At 31.8% G+C, this 16,523-nt stretch overlaps 1 protein-coding gene across 13 annotated transcripts in view; it reads left to right on the top strand.

Annotated features, from left to right (window-relative positions):
- Positions 1-16,523, top strand: part of tmod (tropomodulin) — a 202,799-nt gene that overhangs the window by 29,620 nt on the left and 156,656 nt on the right. The window lies entirely within an intron of this gene.

The following is a 16,523-nucleotide window of genomic DNA, read 5'->3' as shown; positions in this document are numbered from 1 at the left end:
ATCATAAGAGATCCCCTTAAGGTTTTCTTTTTGTTACACTAATATATTAAAATACACAGAATAATCCAAAGTAATTGTCAATTATATATAAAAACACATACCGAAAAACTTAACGTAAATAAACAATACAAATTATATCACCTAAAAATGGCCGTTAACTGCTTAGGTTAGAATTATTAATACCGAGGCCGAACGAGAGAGAAACACACATATATCTGTTGCATTCTTCATTTACATCTAGCCGCATAACGGGGATTCCGAAAAGCTTAAACGTGGGACCAGATTTTTCCATATAACTTTCACTTCTAAATTTCTGTTCACTATGGATATAATTAGTTTTGACATGGATTATGATATTAGACCGACATATATAACGCATGAAACTTGGCTATATACTGGTACTTGATCTTATGAGATTGATATGGCAATTGCGCTAAAGCTGATGTCGTGACGGTTGTATTACGGCCATCTTGTCACGTTAGCCTATCTCCAAGGTTTGTGTTCAGCTTATTCTGGCGGCATTCCATCACCACATGGAGAAGTGTATCTTAGCCGGAGATACGTACACATTCATGTATTAAAATAAAATTAAAATTTCTTTTAATAGTAAATATTTTACTTAATAATTTAATTATTTGGAAACCAAATATAAATTGTATTGATAAAAAATAGTTTGTGTTGGATTATTTATTATAGTAAATGAAATAAATTAGTATTTTCGTATTTTTTAGTATAAATTATTAAATAATTTCTCCTAGGTTAGGTAGCGGACCTCGGGAGTCTGAAGCATTCCTTATTTTCAATCATTGTTTCTTTATTTCTATTTTTCCTTATACGTGCTGCACTTTTACTTGGCCTACCTATTATAATACTTGATTAAATAACTGTATAATTCATTGAGTAAATATCTCTTAATAAAATAACTGCGCAATTTATTGAGTAAACATCTAACAATAAAAAGAGAAAATTTAAATATTTTTAACAAAAAAAAGAACTCACTATATTCAAACTGAGATTTTTAATATGAAAAAAACGTTTTAAAATAGAATATCTACATAATAATCATTGGAATAACTAAACAAACATGAACCAAAACCTTATATAATCTATCTACTACACGTATTTTATATTCTACTATATACAGACAATTTAGCTTAATACTTACCTGAAACTATTTATCTATTTACAATTTTATTTTAACTGCTACCAAATGAAGACGGGGCCGAGCCCAAAAAATAATTTTTTAACATATACACAAAAGTAAATTACAAACAAAACAATTCTAATTGGTTGCCTTTCAAAAATATATTGATACTTTTTACCGAGAACTATAGGTTCTATTAGGTATTTGTTTTCCTGTCATGGCTTTGCACAACAGTCACATCTGTAAAAGGTATGTATTGCTTATTGTTGATATCAAGCTAAAATCAACTCAGTCCGTAATTGCGAATGCGACTATGAATATTTGCAACTTTTCTACGACGTGATGCTCCAGTTAAATCAGACGATTTTACATTACTTACAGCAGAATTGTTACAGTCACAATTAATATAACTCAGGTGAGGATATTAGGACAACGTTATATTATTTTTTAGTTCTTATTTTGAAATAAATGAGAAATATCTCCACTAGAAGTTGTTTTGCCTCTATTCCCTATCAATATGTTATTAAAACGTATAGTCTATTCAAAATAATTTTGTATATAAACCATCTAAATTTGTGACATCAAAACGTCGCACTGTTGCAGCATTAACTCTGAGTTTTAGTTCAGTTTGGCTTTGACATAAAACAAAATTCTAACCTACATAAAGTAGTTGAACCAAAATTTTATCAAACGTATTTAAAATTAAGAATACAGGTATAATAGTTTGTAGGTTAGAGTTGTTTTATTATATTTAATAATCCATCTAATTAACAATTATTTATCAAAATAATGTATTTTACTTTCATTTGAGAGCATATTTACCTTTAGATGTTTAGTTCTTGTTTCTTTCGATGGTGTGTTTAGTTGTCAAGTCATCTTGGTATCACTGTATATTTTATTTCTTCTGCTACTATCTGTGTACACCATTATTGATAAAATTAATCACTGATAAAATTAATCACTGAATTATGACTAATGCTTTTACCATATCTATAAAACGTTTAGTATTCATTCTTTCTTCATACATTCAAGCCTAATGCTCATTTTTAACAATTACGATCACATCTGTGTACACAAATCTTTCACGCCACACAGTACCATTTTTGGCAGTTATATTCAAATAATTAAGTGCATACCTTTAGTTGTTTCCACTCTCATCACTCTGTTTCAGGAATTTCCAGCATTTCACAGTATTATTACATATCCTGAAAGTTTCCTTTAGTCAGTTTCACTTTCCGAGTCAGTGTCCAATTCAATCACTGAACTGTTAATTTCCAGGTGTTATGGTTGGCAATGCTTCCTTCTACATATCCAAACAGTTCTTGATGGAATATCGTACTCGATCAGCATGTCCATTTTAAAATAGTTCAATTTTTAGCAAAGTCACTTCAAAGACAATTCATGTTTTGAAAGCCGTTCCTTCATTACATAGCCTTCATTGATGCTATTGTAGGGATTTTTTCCACTAGTGTAATATGATATGGTGCATTGCCCATAATAATAACTGATGGTTCCTCCAGGTTTTTTAACAATTGTTTTACAAACCATAACAAAAACATATTATGGTTGATTTCTCCATGGTAGTGGCCCTTTGATTTTGAGGAAGACACTCATTCTCATTCTTCAAAACCATTATAATTCCCTGCATAAACCAAATATTCAAGTCTCATCAAGATACACAAATTCAAATGATTTATTTTACTTGATTTTATTGTAGGCCTCTAAAAACCGAATTGTTTTTAAGATAATGCCTAGAAGTTCCATTAGATCTCTTCGAGGGTTATCTTTACACCATTTAAAACCTATGCCCTGTAAGAGTGTATGAAAGGATCTCTTACATCCCTCAAAAAGTTGCATGTCCTCAACTCTTTTATGTATACTTTTCATTTCATACTAAAAATTTTGTCTGAAATAATTTTATTAAGTTATGTTTATATGGATAAAATAGTTTGTGTACTCACTGTTCTTATACATTTCGTATATTTGATATCGAATAGAGCCAATATCAAGATGATCAAGATTCGTCACCAAGTTTGTATGTAGATGGGTTTACTTGGTTGAATCTAATGTATTGTTCAACATTTTACAGTACCCACACTAATATTCAGCGCAGCAGTAGCTCCAACGGACAAATATTTACGGAAATTTACGCACAAAATGGGGCCTCCATTATCTCGTTCCTTTTCGAAATAACTTATTAAAGACGCAATCAATTTGTGACCCTGACTATCAATTGTTTTCGGTGTTTTCAAACAAAGTGATATGATATATTATGTTTGCCAGTTTATAACCTATAGTAATTATAACTAATATTTGGAATAATTTTGCGTACGTTTGATAACCGAACGTTCACGTTCGAACTTATCAGGCAGCATTATGTCTTTTTGTAACTAGAATATAATAAGAACGAAAATATTGTCTGATTCTATATATCTGTTACTATAGAATCTTAGAGTTATGATTAGAACCATATGCTACGACTAGATATCAATAAAACAAAACAAGTTATTATCCATAACGTACAGACGAACTAATTTACTCTGGTACGCTCACATTCGATTCCAAAATGCGTGCCTAATCTCGTTCCTATTTCTGTTTTATTAAAACGACTGTCCAATATCGGCTAAATGAGTGAACACTACTCTACGTTCGTTAATATACCGTCCATTTACATCAAACATAAATCTTACTCATGCAGGAAGAGAAAATCGAACATTCCAAATATTTTCTGCGCGGAAAGATCGGAACTGCTTCAATATTTGTAAAACTACTACTTAAACGATTTATGTTTTACGCATAACAACTGAGATATTATGACCGTATAGTAGAAAATGTAGTTTTAGTGTTGTCGGTTCTAATTTATGATTTTAACTTCGATTTGTAAGAAATTCGAAAAAATTATTTCGATTTTGTGCTACAACAAAATGTACATATGCTTGAAGCTTCAAATTTATTTTTCTACGTTCAGTTTTCAATCAATTATTGCACATCTATCAAAATACAGGTAATTTGGCCCATGTTTGTTGACCAAGTATTGCCTGACTACAACACATATATTTTATTCCAATTTCTTTATAGACATAATTTATTTATTCATATATTATAGAACCATCAGTGGTTTGTCATTATATTGGTTTTCTTTATTGTTGGTTGGTATATATTTTTTATGTTAGTTGGTATATAGGGAGTTGGGAGAATTCTCCAAGGAAAACAATCTCGTGGTGTTTGTTTGATAATATATTATGATTGTACTTATACAGAGATATTTAGAATTATCTGTAGTTGATGATGAAATCAAACGGTGTACAACGAATTACATTTATAACAGGTCATTTAAAAATCGCCGGCTTTACACATAGAAGGCGCTACTAGAATTAAATCCATATGTTTTTAGTTAGCCCTAACCGTCAAAAGATGCGTGTATAAATTCGGCAGCTGTCGGATCATTCGTTTGAGAATTATAGTATTTCGAGTGAAGCAACTGTTTGTTATTGTGAAAAAAATGGATAAAAAGGAATTTCCCCTGTTGATAAAATATTGCTTCTCTAATACAGTTGAAGCAAAAACTTGGATTGATCCGAGTTTCCGGACACTGCCCCAGGAAAATTAACCATCAATTAATGGTATGCTAGGTTTAAACGTGGTGAAATGAGCACCGAAGACGGGGAACGCAGTGAATGCCCAAAAGAGGTTATTACCGACGAAAGCATTGAAAAAATCTACAAAATGATTTTGAACTACGTAAATTGACATTAAATGTAATAGCAGACACTCTAAAGATATCAAATGAACGTGTACATCATATAATTTACGAACATTTGGTTATGAGAAATCTCAATGTAAAGTGGGTGCCGCGCAAGCTCACTTTTGACCAAAAACAATGACGAGTTGATGATTCGGAGCAGTGTTTGAAGATGATCAAGCGTAATTAACTCAAGTTTTTGCGTCAATATGTGACAATGGATGAAACATGGCTCCATAATTTCACCCCAAAGTCCAATCGACAGTCATCCGAGTGGACTCCAGACGATGAACCCGCTCTAAAGCGTGGGAAAACGCAGTATTCGGCTGGCAAGGTTATGGCGTCTGTATTTTGGGATGCGCATGGTCTGTATTTTGGGATGCGCATGGAATAATTTTCATTGACTACATTGAAAAAGGAAGGACCATCAACAGCGACTATTAATTAGCGTTATTGAACCATTTGAAGGACATAATCGTCGAAAAACGGCCGCATTTGAAGAAAAAGAAAGTTCTGCTTCGCCAAGACAGTGCACCGTGTCACAAAGTCAGTGAAAACGATGGAAAAATCCATGAATTGGGCTTCGAATTGCTTCCACATTCACCGTATTCTCCAGATCTGGACTCAGCGACTATTTCCTGTTGTCAGATCTCAAAAGAATGCTCGTTGGGAAGAAATTTTCGTCGAATGAAGAGGTGATCGCCGAAACTGAGGCCTATTTTGAAACAAAGCACAAATCGTACTACAAAAATGGCATTGAAGATTTGGAGGGTCGTTATAATCAGTATATGATCCTTGAAGGGAATTATGTTGAATAAAAAAACTAATTTTGGCAAAAAATATGTTTTACTAGGGTAGGCCGGGGACTTTTCAATTGAACTGTTAACTACATCAAATTAATGGTGTGTTTACATCAAAAAGGTTCAACATTTCTGAATTTGGTTTTGTTTTACAATTTTATATCCAAAATCACTATAAATAACATATCTTTGATCTATTTACCTACAAGAATGAAGCTCCTTCTTAGTAACGGCTGAGAATAGTTCTTAGTAAGTTTATAATGATGACAAAACAAAAACATGGTTAAAGTTGTTTAAATATGCCGGTTAGATATGAGAACGGAAGTATGAAATTGGCCTGAAGCTATTTGCTGCTATGAAATGATGTTGCATACACACAAACTATATTTTGGAACGATACGAGATTTATAGACCAATTTCTCATGAAACAAGATGCGATTTAGGAATAATATATTTGTTTTCACGCGTGGATACTAACACATCATTTTGATTAGGATTTATACTGAGAATACTATAGGAAGCTTATTTTAGAACAAACAATCTCATACACTTCATTCACTAAATAGAAATTATGACCAATTTTGAAGTATTGATCTATAAATTCCAAATTCTGCAATTAATATCTGTGGAGGTTATTTTGATGTAAAGTTTTTCGTTATTTCATATTTTTTATGTCAATTTAATAATTAATTCCAACCTTTTCCAGGTTAGATTTCATCTATCCTAAGCCATCTTATATCTTAATGAATACTTTATTCATTTTCGAAGAAAAATGGGGCTTATTTTTGTTAATGATTGTTGAAGATTGTTATTATTATTATTGGCGAATGATCAAACCATAGAGTAAAAGATGATTCCCTCCTAAGTTTTTTTTGCATTAATATTTTTTATTATTCGAAAGTGTGTAGTGTCGTGGTTTTGGTAACTTCTTGTTACCTGATGTTAGTCACACTATGTATAAAAACATTTTATCCAAATGTATCTTTGTAGGTGTCGATGTAATTGTATGGATAGATTCTCATATCATGAAACATGAAATATGAGATGTTAATTTTTGAAATTGATGTTATTAGTAGACATTTAAACAAAATATCTTTTATGATTTTACCAGAGAGGCAAATGCTTGTTTTTGAGAAAGAAAATATATGATTGCATTAGAACAGATTACAGTAAAGTTAACTTAAACTCTGTATTTTCCTTATCCATCAAAAAAATGTTGTAAAATATAGTAGAATTTTTGGCAATTATTGTATAACTGGTCCAAATGAGAATGATGAACTACCAAAAAGTGATAGAAATTTCTAATATTATAGAACATTCTTAAAATTCAGTTACATGTGGTCATTATAATTCAGCAGTAGGTTTCCTTGCGTAGAAAGAAGACTTCTAAGATAGTTCTCTACAATCTAACATTTCTATTCGTATACTCTACAGCCTATACATTTTAAAATGTTATTTGTATTCTTTTAAATTTTTGTTGTTCTTTAATAGATTTTTTACTTTATTTCATTATAATATTTACAATTGTTTCATATTTTCTATGATGAAAAGTCATATTTTTTAGTAATTTGCTTGTTTCTCTACTACAAATGTTTTTTCTTCTTGTATTTTTCTTCTTTTCTCAGTACTACCTTGTTGATCTTTTCTATTTCGTTGTTTTGCTTTCGAATTTGGTAGTTTATATTATCATATTTTATGTACAATTAACAGTTTATTATGTCCCCTAAGGAAGCGTACTTGCTCCTGCCAAGCTTCTCATTTCCTTACTTTGTAGTTTTATAGTGGTATAGTGATCACCACTTTCCTTCGTTCCAGAACTAGAGTTTCACACTTTCACTGGACACTACCTTCCAGAAATCGTATTTGGAATTATTGTTCATGAAAAATGATTGATATGGAATACCGTGCAGATTTTTTAAATTTTGTTAATGAATTATCATTATCTATACGGTGACCTAAAATTAGGTACTTATATAGGAAGACCCGTTGGCGTTTTAGTCTCTAATAAAATAAGAGTTAGTTGCATTTTCAGTGTTTTTACCATTACCAGCACAGCACTACACAACTACTATATCCTAGATCAGTATTGCCCAAGAGTAGCACTACTTAAGAGTTAGTGTTAACATTGGAGAGGATTATCTTGTTTCAAGTCTCTTTATTTTCCCTACAAGAATTGGAATCCGAAGGTATTGGTGTAAGTAATTGTTCCAATAGTTCCTGGGTACATCCATAATACTTCTCATGACTTTATTCTGATGTACTTGTGTTATGATGATATTACTTCTTGCAGAACATGCAACACTTGTCACGTTATATAGGTCATGATCTGATGCTTCTTTTGGACTGATATAATATTTTTATTTATAATTTCGGAAACTTTGAAAGATTTTCGCACTCGCTGGTTGGTAGAGTATGTCCAAACTCTGTTTCATTTGTTCAAAAAATTGATAACAATTTAGCTATTTCTTTCAACAAGATCTAAAAAAAATATTAACAAATTAAAAGGCTATACTAATCGGATGAGATGAACTATTATCATTCAACCCCCGTAGTGAACTATAAATAACGGTGACTGATGTTATATATAACAATTTTATACAATCTATGCGTCCGAACAGTTACCTCCAATAAAATTTGCGTAAAAAATTGCGAAGCTCAACATTAGCAGCTAATAAATGGCACGACTGATGTCTATCTATTATATGGTGTGCTAGCCGAGCTTTACAGCTCTTATTGTGACATTAATTACACAACTTTATTCATATATATGGCTTGAAATGCACGATATTTTCGGTCTCATGGAATACAGTAAATATCACGGCAATGAAATGGAATTTATGTTTATATTACCGAAGAACACTTGGCTGTTTATTATGCTATACAGAACCGTTTTACAAAGGAGAATTTATCTTTATATCTTCCATTATTACCGGTTCAAAATTAGTGGTTATAATTCTTGGTAAATATAGTCGATTGTGATGTTGAATTGATGTTATAGCTCATAAATTATGATTAGAAGTTTTAAATAAAAACACAAATAACAAGTTTTTGTCTCAAATGTTTCTCTGAAATGTTATGCCTGTGAAAGGGACCAATCTAGATTATTGAAATTGTATTTTGCTGATTTAAGTTTGTATTATCAATTAAATATAATAAAAAATCAATTGAGTCGTGTTAGTGCTATCTAATGATCGTATCTTTAAGGTTAAAATATAACGATGATCTTGTCATCACTAATATGTTGAACAGATGCGAATCTATCTAAGAATATCTTTAGAATTATCAGGTATTTATCATCGATATACATCTCGATGATACTTTAAATTGGAAACATCATGCTAGACAAAGAACAGAGCAGATTAGTCGGGCGATACTCTTCAATCATAGAGCCAATTTGGACCTATGAGTAATCCACCCCACCCAAAACAAAGTTCTACGATTAATTACCAATGCTTATCGCTACGTAACCAGCGAAGAGCTGCACGATGATCTCGAAATCAAATAAATATACGAAGTCATCCAAGAGTCTGTTAATCATGAATATAGATTTTAAATAACCAAATAACTTCACTATTCACTAAATTCTATAACTAAATGCAAAATGTTGTTGTCTTATTCAGAATTGTAAATCTCAAAACTACTGAATTTAAAATATTGTTTCCCAGTTGGATTACACTTAATTATTGATGAAGAATAATCTATTCAATTTTTTTATATATGCGCCATGGAAATTTGTGACGTCAAAACATTGCAATGTTGCTGCATCAATTTTGCGTTTTAGTTCAGTTTGGCTTTGACATACAAGAAAATTTTAATCTATATAAAATACTTGAACCAAAAAGTTATCAAATATAATTTAGTTTAACATTATAGTACATCTAATACATATATTATCGAAGGACTTAAAACTACAACTAAGAACACAGGTATAATAGTTTGTAGATTAAGGTTGTTTTATTTGTATTGAACTGTTCTCTTCAAAACTCAATTTATGTTTTGAAAGTCATTCCATCATTACAGCCTTTCTCGATGCCATTGTAGGGATTTTTTCCACTAGTGTGCTATGATATGGTGCATTGTCCATAATAATAACTGATGGTTCCTCCAGGTTTTTTAACAGTTGGTTCTCAAACCATAACAAAAACATGTTATGGTTCATTTCTCCATGGTAGTCGCCCTTGAATTTGGAGAAAAACACTAATTCTGCACCGTGAATTAAACCATTCCTGTTTCCATCATGAAGAACTATATATCTGCAATTAATTATTAATAAACATAATAACCAACAAAACCTAATCGAATGCTATTGTAATTTTTACCTTTTTCCATCAATTTTTGTTGTCCTTTATTGTTACTGCCTTGCCAAGAGTGCCCCAATGAACCATTTTGAAATCTCCAAGTTTCATCAAGATACACAAATTAAAATAATTTTATCTTCCTTGATTTTATTGTAGTTTTTAGATATACTATAACGTTAAAATAAATTATATTTGATAATATTTTCTGTTCACTTATTTTATTTAGATTAGAATTTTGTTGTATGTCAAAGCCAAATTGAACTAAAACTCAGAGTTGATGCGTCAACATTGCGATGTTTTGATGTCACAAATTTCCATGAAGCACATATAAAAAAACTTTGAATAGACTATATATCGCCGATCAAAATACAAGGACCTAATGCATACAAGTATCTAAAATAAATATTTTAAATATCTATCATATAGTATAAGCTTTTTTCTTTGCGATTATCCTTAATCAACTCTGGAAAAAGGATTAAAACTTTTTTTTTGTTTTTACTTCTAATGTTGTTTACAATTTTATTTAAAAATTATTCTCGCTTTTTTATCGATTGTTTTTACGTGCTCAACAATATCCCAAAACAGAAAAAATAAAACTTTTCGAAAATGGTGTTTTCTTGGCTCGTAATTTGACAACTTCATAGCTTAAATATGTTGTTTACACTTTATACAGCAAAATTACACGCAATAAAAATAAACTCCACCGACCGAGCTCATAAAATCATCTTTATAACGCTACCATTGATATTAAAACTTAATTCCTAAATCATTACTTATTATACCGTGCAATGTTAAATACTTTTTTTATAGAGAATACAAATTACGTACGAGATAACTTTCCATTACGTTGCAGTCAATGTTTGATCTCGCGGGAGATATTTATACAAATTTGACTGTTTATTTGCACGAGGAGTATTGCGCCAGTGTTTATACACAAAAGTGATTTTACGAAACTTTAGTTTTAATATCAATATAAATAAAGGAGATCGACAACAACCATTTTGTTCAACAAGTTATTTTCGATTGTATATCCTGCACTCGATTGGTTCAGAATGTTTATAATGTCATGTGAAATAATTGTAATGCATTTTAATTGTTTCAGGTAAGTTCAATGACATTTTAAGTTAGTTGATGTGTAAGTATGGAATGAAGAATAAAATATAGTTTTAGTGAGTGTAACAGGTCAATTGAAAAGTACCCGGCCTACCATAGTAAAACACAATTTTGGGCAAATTTTTTTTTTATTCAACATAATTCCCTTCAAGGGTGATATACTGATTATAGCGACCCTCCAACTTTTCGATACCTTTTTGTACGATTACGATTTGTCCTTTGCTTCAAAATAGGCCTCAGTTTCGGCGATCACCTCTTCATTTGACGAAAATTTCTTCCCAACGAGCATTCTTTTGACATATGAGAACAAGAAATAGTCGCCGGGGCCAGATCTGAAGAATACAGATGAGGAAACAATTTGAAGCTCAATTAATGGATTTTTGCCATCGTTTTTCACTGACTTGTGACACAGCGCATTGTCTTGGTGAAGCAGCACTTTCTTTTTCTCCAAATACGGCCGTTTTTCGGCGATTTGTTCTTCAAACGGTCAATTATTCCATGCGCATCCCAAAATACAGACGCCATAACCTTGCCAGCCGACTGTTTCGTTTTCTCACGCTTTGGAGCGGGTTCATCGAGTGAAATGAGCCATGTTTCATTCATTGTCACATCTTGCAAAACTGCTAACATGAACGCAAAAACTCGGGTTTATTACGCTTGATCATCTTCAAACACTGGTCCGAATCATCAACTCGTCGTTGTTTTTGATCAAAAGTGAGCTTGCGCGGGAACGACTTTGTACAGAGCTTTCTCATACCCAAATTTTCGTGAATGATATGATATACACGTTCAGTTGATATTATTAGAGTGTCTGCTACGTCACTCAATTTCAATTCAAAATCATTTTGTGAATTTTTTTAATGTTTTGGTTGGTAACAACCTCTTTTGGGTGTCCACTGCGTTCACCGTCTTCGGTGCTCATTTCACCACGTCTAAACCTAGCATGCCAATCCTTGATGGTTGATTTTACTGGGACCGTGTCCGGAAACTCGGCAGCAAGTCAAGTTTTTGCTTTATATTGCAATATTTTATCAACACGCGAAATTCCTTTATATCCATTTTTTTCACAATAACAAAAGTTGGTTCACTCAAAATGCTATAATTCACAAACTAATGATCCAACAGTTGTCAAATTTATACACGCATCTTTTGAGGATTAGGGCTAACTGAAAAACATATGGGATTAATACTAGTAGCGCCGTCTATGTGTCAGAACTTTTGAATTGACCTGTTATGTGAAAAAAACTTGAACTGTTGTTTGTTCTATTGTTTCTTCTACTTATCATTGAGAGAGATTTAGAAGGTAGAGAAATCTCATTGGATTGAATACATCATCAGTTACAAACATTAATTTTTAATTACTATTGATGAGAATAGGGTGTATTGTCATGTTGGATTAAAGCAGTCAGCGAAAAAGTGTTTAAGCTCAGTACTTCTCCTCTGAAGTAGTTCCAGAACGGATGGCTTCTGAGAGTGAATGGGATCTCTGGAGAGTGATGAGTCTGAGACAAAAGGATAAAATCGAGACAATTAATTAGCTGAAGAAAGAATAGCAGGTGTATTCTAGATTGTGAAGTTACTCTAGCTTTTAACTATTTCCATATCTGACAAAAATTAAACTTACAACAAATCTTTTTATCGAAAAAGGACAGTTATTTTTCGGATTCTTAAGGCATGAAGTCTAGAAACTAGAATATCACTAAATTTTAGTAATGTTATATTTTTTGCATTCTTTTCAGAACAATAAAACCTATTGAGTAACCTCGTACAAAATGAGACGAGTTATTCGAAAATGATTATTTCTACTTCTGCTTTATAAAACTATTTGCAGAATCAAATATTTTTTGGATAAATATGGAGATTCTAAAAAATAAAAGAGATTCTGTAGTAAAGGAGACAGAATGGTCCTCCTACTGCTGCGATAGTCGCGGGTTCGAATCCTGCTGGGTCAAGGCTGTAAATGTATGTTTATGGCTGTTTAACGTTTGTGATTATCCTTAGGCAAGAGTGCAAAATCCGACAAGAAATATGATCCCAGTCACGCCGCCAGTAACAAGGCTGGGTAAGACCGGATGTTTTCTGGGATGATTTCTGAGTTGGTCAGACGCCAGTCGGTAGGCTTAGCCCCATAACTGTGGTTACGTTAAACTCTAGGCCAGATAATTAATGAAAAACTTACTATTAAAATTTTAATTAGGAATTGTATCTTGGTTAAACAATGCTTTTTCACATTTGCGTTTATAATGATATGGTCCGAAACGCAAGAAATAAACTTTTATGTCCTGAAGCTTCATGTAGGAGATCAAAAGAGGTTATTAGGAAGCTTATCAGTGTTTACTTTTAAAAACAGTTTTTTGTTAGAGCAAAATCCTTTGGAAAATATATTTTACATTTAAAGAAATAATATTAGGTTATATAACAGTTCTTTACATTAGTATTTTGAATTTTCACCAGTATTTATCGATGATCAAAAGCATATATGTAAGCCTTTATAAGTGATATTTTATTTACATATCTTATTTACTCTACAACAAAAGAAGCTAAAGCAGATGTGCCACAAGGAAGTGTACTGGGGCCAATGCTTTATCTATTCTACACTTGTGATATACCACAAATGGAGAATATTACGATGGCTACACTTGCTGGTCATATTGCGATTATAACTGTCGGAGACAATAGTGAAGAAGCCACACGAAAACTACAACAGGCAAGTGACAATATAAATAATTTTACAAAAGCTTCTAAAATAAAAATTAACGAAAGCAAATCTGTCCATGTGCAGTTCACCTACAATCAGACCGTATGAGCACCAATAACATTAAATAATACTATCATTCCATATAGTAACAACGCTAAATATCTCGCAATGAATCTTGACGTAAAACTTCGCTGAAGGAACATATAAAGAAGACAAGAAAAGAACTGGAATTGAAATATTGGAAATTGTATGGGCTAATTGGACTCCATTTTCATGAGAATATTGAAATATTGCAGTTTTTGGATACCACCAGAACAGGACACAGAGTCAAAAGAATCAAACCATCTGATCTTATGTAGTGTTGAGTAGTGAGGTGCATTTAATAAAAAATACATAGACCAGAGTCTGAGATAGGGCCGATGGGTAATGGGAACGTAATAATTAAATAAAAAAAACATACTTCATAGAGCGGGAATTTTTCGTAAATATCGACTGAGCTTATAAATAGCGCATTATCTAGTATCTGTATTTAACCAGAGATGTTCGATTGTGCGATAACTATCACCACATCGAACGCTCTAATAAAATCGATATATTTTTAGAGAAACTGGAGCGAATTCAGTCCATCCAGAAAATAATGCGGCCCGAAAACCAACCACTGTTCGATTATTTTCTATTTTCGGTCACTTGCCATCGGCTTTGTGTTTATTTTGAATCAGTATTTGCTAAGGAGCGTTGAAAGTTATTAAGAGAGGCCTTAATTTAATCGAATTTACGAGAGAGCAATGTTTGTAGGTCAGGAATTGATTGTAAATCTTTGGGGACGACAGATAAGCTGGTGTCGCGTATTGGTCGTGTTACTTTGTAGTGCGTCTTTTATGATACTTCGTCATCGAGCATCTTTTGTTACATTTTATCGGACATTAATAATTTATAAAGTAAGTAAAACTATATATAGTCTATTCAAAGTTTTTTTAGTTTATTAGTTATTATATTAAAAACCGACAAACCTTATTTTAGCTCTTTGATTATTTTGATGAATTTTAAATAGCGGGTTATATGATCTTCAACAGTTTTGCAGTATTGTTAATATTCAGTATTCATTCTTGGATAGACAGTTTTGGAGTCTTAGGATCCAGTCACATTACAAGTAATTATGTTGTTTAAATGAAAAGGAATCAACAATGCTTTAATTTTTTCATGAACTCTAAACATTTGATCACTTTTTCTGAACCTTCACTGATATTCTTCATTGACTATCACATATTTGATTATACTCGAAGCAAAATTTCATCGGAAGAAAATTCGAATTGAAAGAGAATGTACCTATATTTAAATGAAACGCTTTATTTTCTACTCGTTTATCTTTTGCTAGTATAAATCTCGTGGTAATTATACCTGTCTGTTCCGATTTAATAGATGACAAAAACCGAAATGTGAACTCAAATAAATACGCATGGCGATTTATACGCGGATTATTTAAAGACGTTACAGAATTAGCCTTGTTCCATAACGAAAACTGTGCGGAATTGACTTAATTGAATACTACGTTCACAACACGATCGTTTTTATGTTTGTTAAAATTTCGAGGGTTGCCTTTTATATTCCGGTATTCGAGATATAAAAGGATTCGAATCGTTTGTTTATTAAACTGTTGCGATATGTATGTAAAAATAAAGAATGCAAAATGGTTTTTCACTGATCAGGCAATTACATTCAACAATAAGGATAAAATATTGATAATAATAGAAGGAATAGTTATGTTAGACAAACTAAAGAAGCTCATCAAGCATTTATCTATTGAATCTCATGATACTGACCGTAGAAAGCAGATGTATAAATGGCCTGTAGATCTGTAGCAAACAATGTAAACAATGATTCATTGGACCATGCCACATTCTTCTAAATATCAAGTGTCCAATTTTTATGATAGTTGTACCACTTTTTTCACAGCTTAGCATTGGCTTTTGTTATAATAGGTATTTCGCAGTCCCAGCTCGTCCATGGTTGACTTTGTAACCAACTCTACTATTTCCGTTAAAACAATATTACTCAAATGAGTCCTGAGTTCTGCTGTTATACTATCATGGATAGTGTCACGCGCGAAACGTCAAACAATTCAGTTTTGCAGAAAAAGGGAAACAAAATAGCAGTAAGATTACAAGTATTGTACCTGTTAGCGTGTACAAGTGAGCTGGTTCAAATAATCTAGATATAAGATACTTTGATAAAGTCCAAAGATATATATTGGAGAATATACTAGACGAATTAAACCGCTTTCGAACAAGACACATTGGAAACATTGGAAGGAATAAGTAAGTTCATAAAACAGATAAGGAGAAACAGATAACAAAGAAAAATACAGTAAGATTACAAGCATGGTACCTGTTAGCGTATGCAGATGAGCTGGTTCAAATAATCTAGAGAAGATATTTCGATAAAGTCCAAAGATATATACTGGAGAATATACTAGACGAATTAATATGCTTTCCAACAAGAAACATATAAATATTTTTCAGAAATTAATGTTGAAATTGAAATTAAGAGTTAATGGATGGAAAAATAATTTTTGTTAGCTAAGTGACAAAATAGAGTATGTAAAATATTATCTTATATCACTTGTATCTCTAAAACTAGATGTAATCGATTGTTTTTGAGTACTTGAATTGTCATTGTTGGTCAGTAGAAAACGGCTTTATAGATATAAATGTCGATGTGGACAACCCTC

The sequence above is a fragment of the Rhynchophorus ferrugineus genome, unplaced genomic scaffold, assembly GCF_030347505.1.
Source record: "Rhynchophorus ferrugineus isolate W39M unplaced genomic scaffold, kcgeb_rfMv2 rfM2, whole genome shotgun sequence".
In the NCBI taxonomy this organism is placed as follows: domain Eukaryota; kingdom Metazoa; phylum Arthropoda; class Insecta; order Coleoptera; family Curculionidae; genus Rhynchophorus; species Rhynchophorus ferrugineus.
This window is presented reverse-complemented; position numbering and strand designations above follow the sequence as displayed.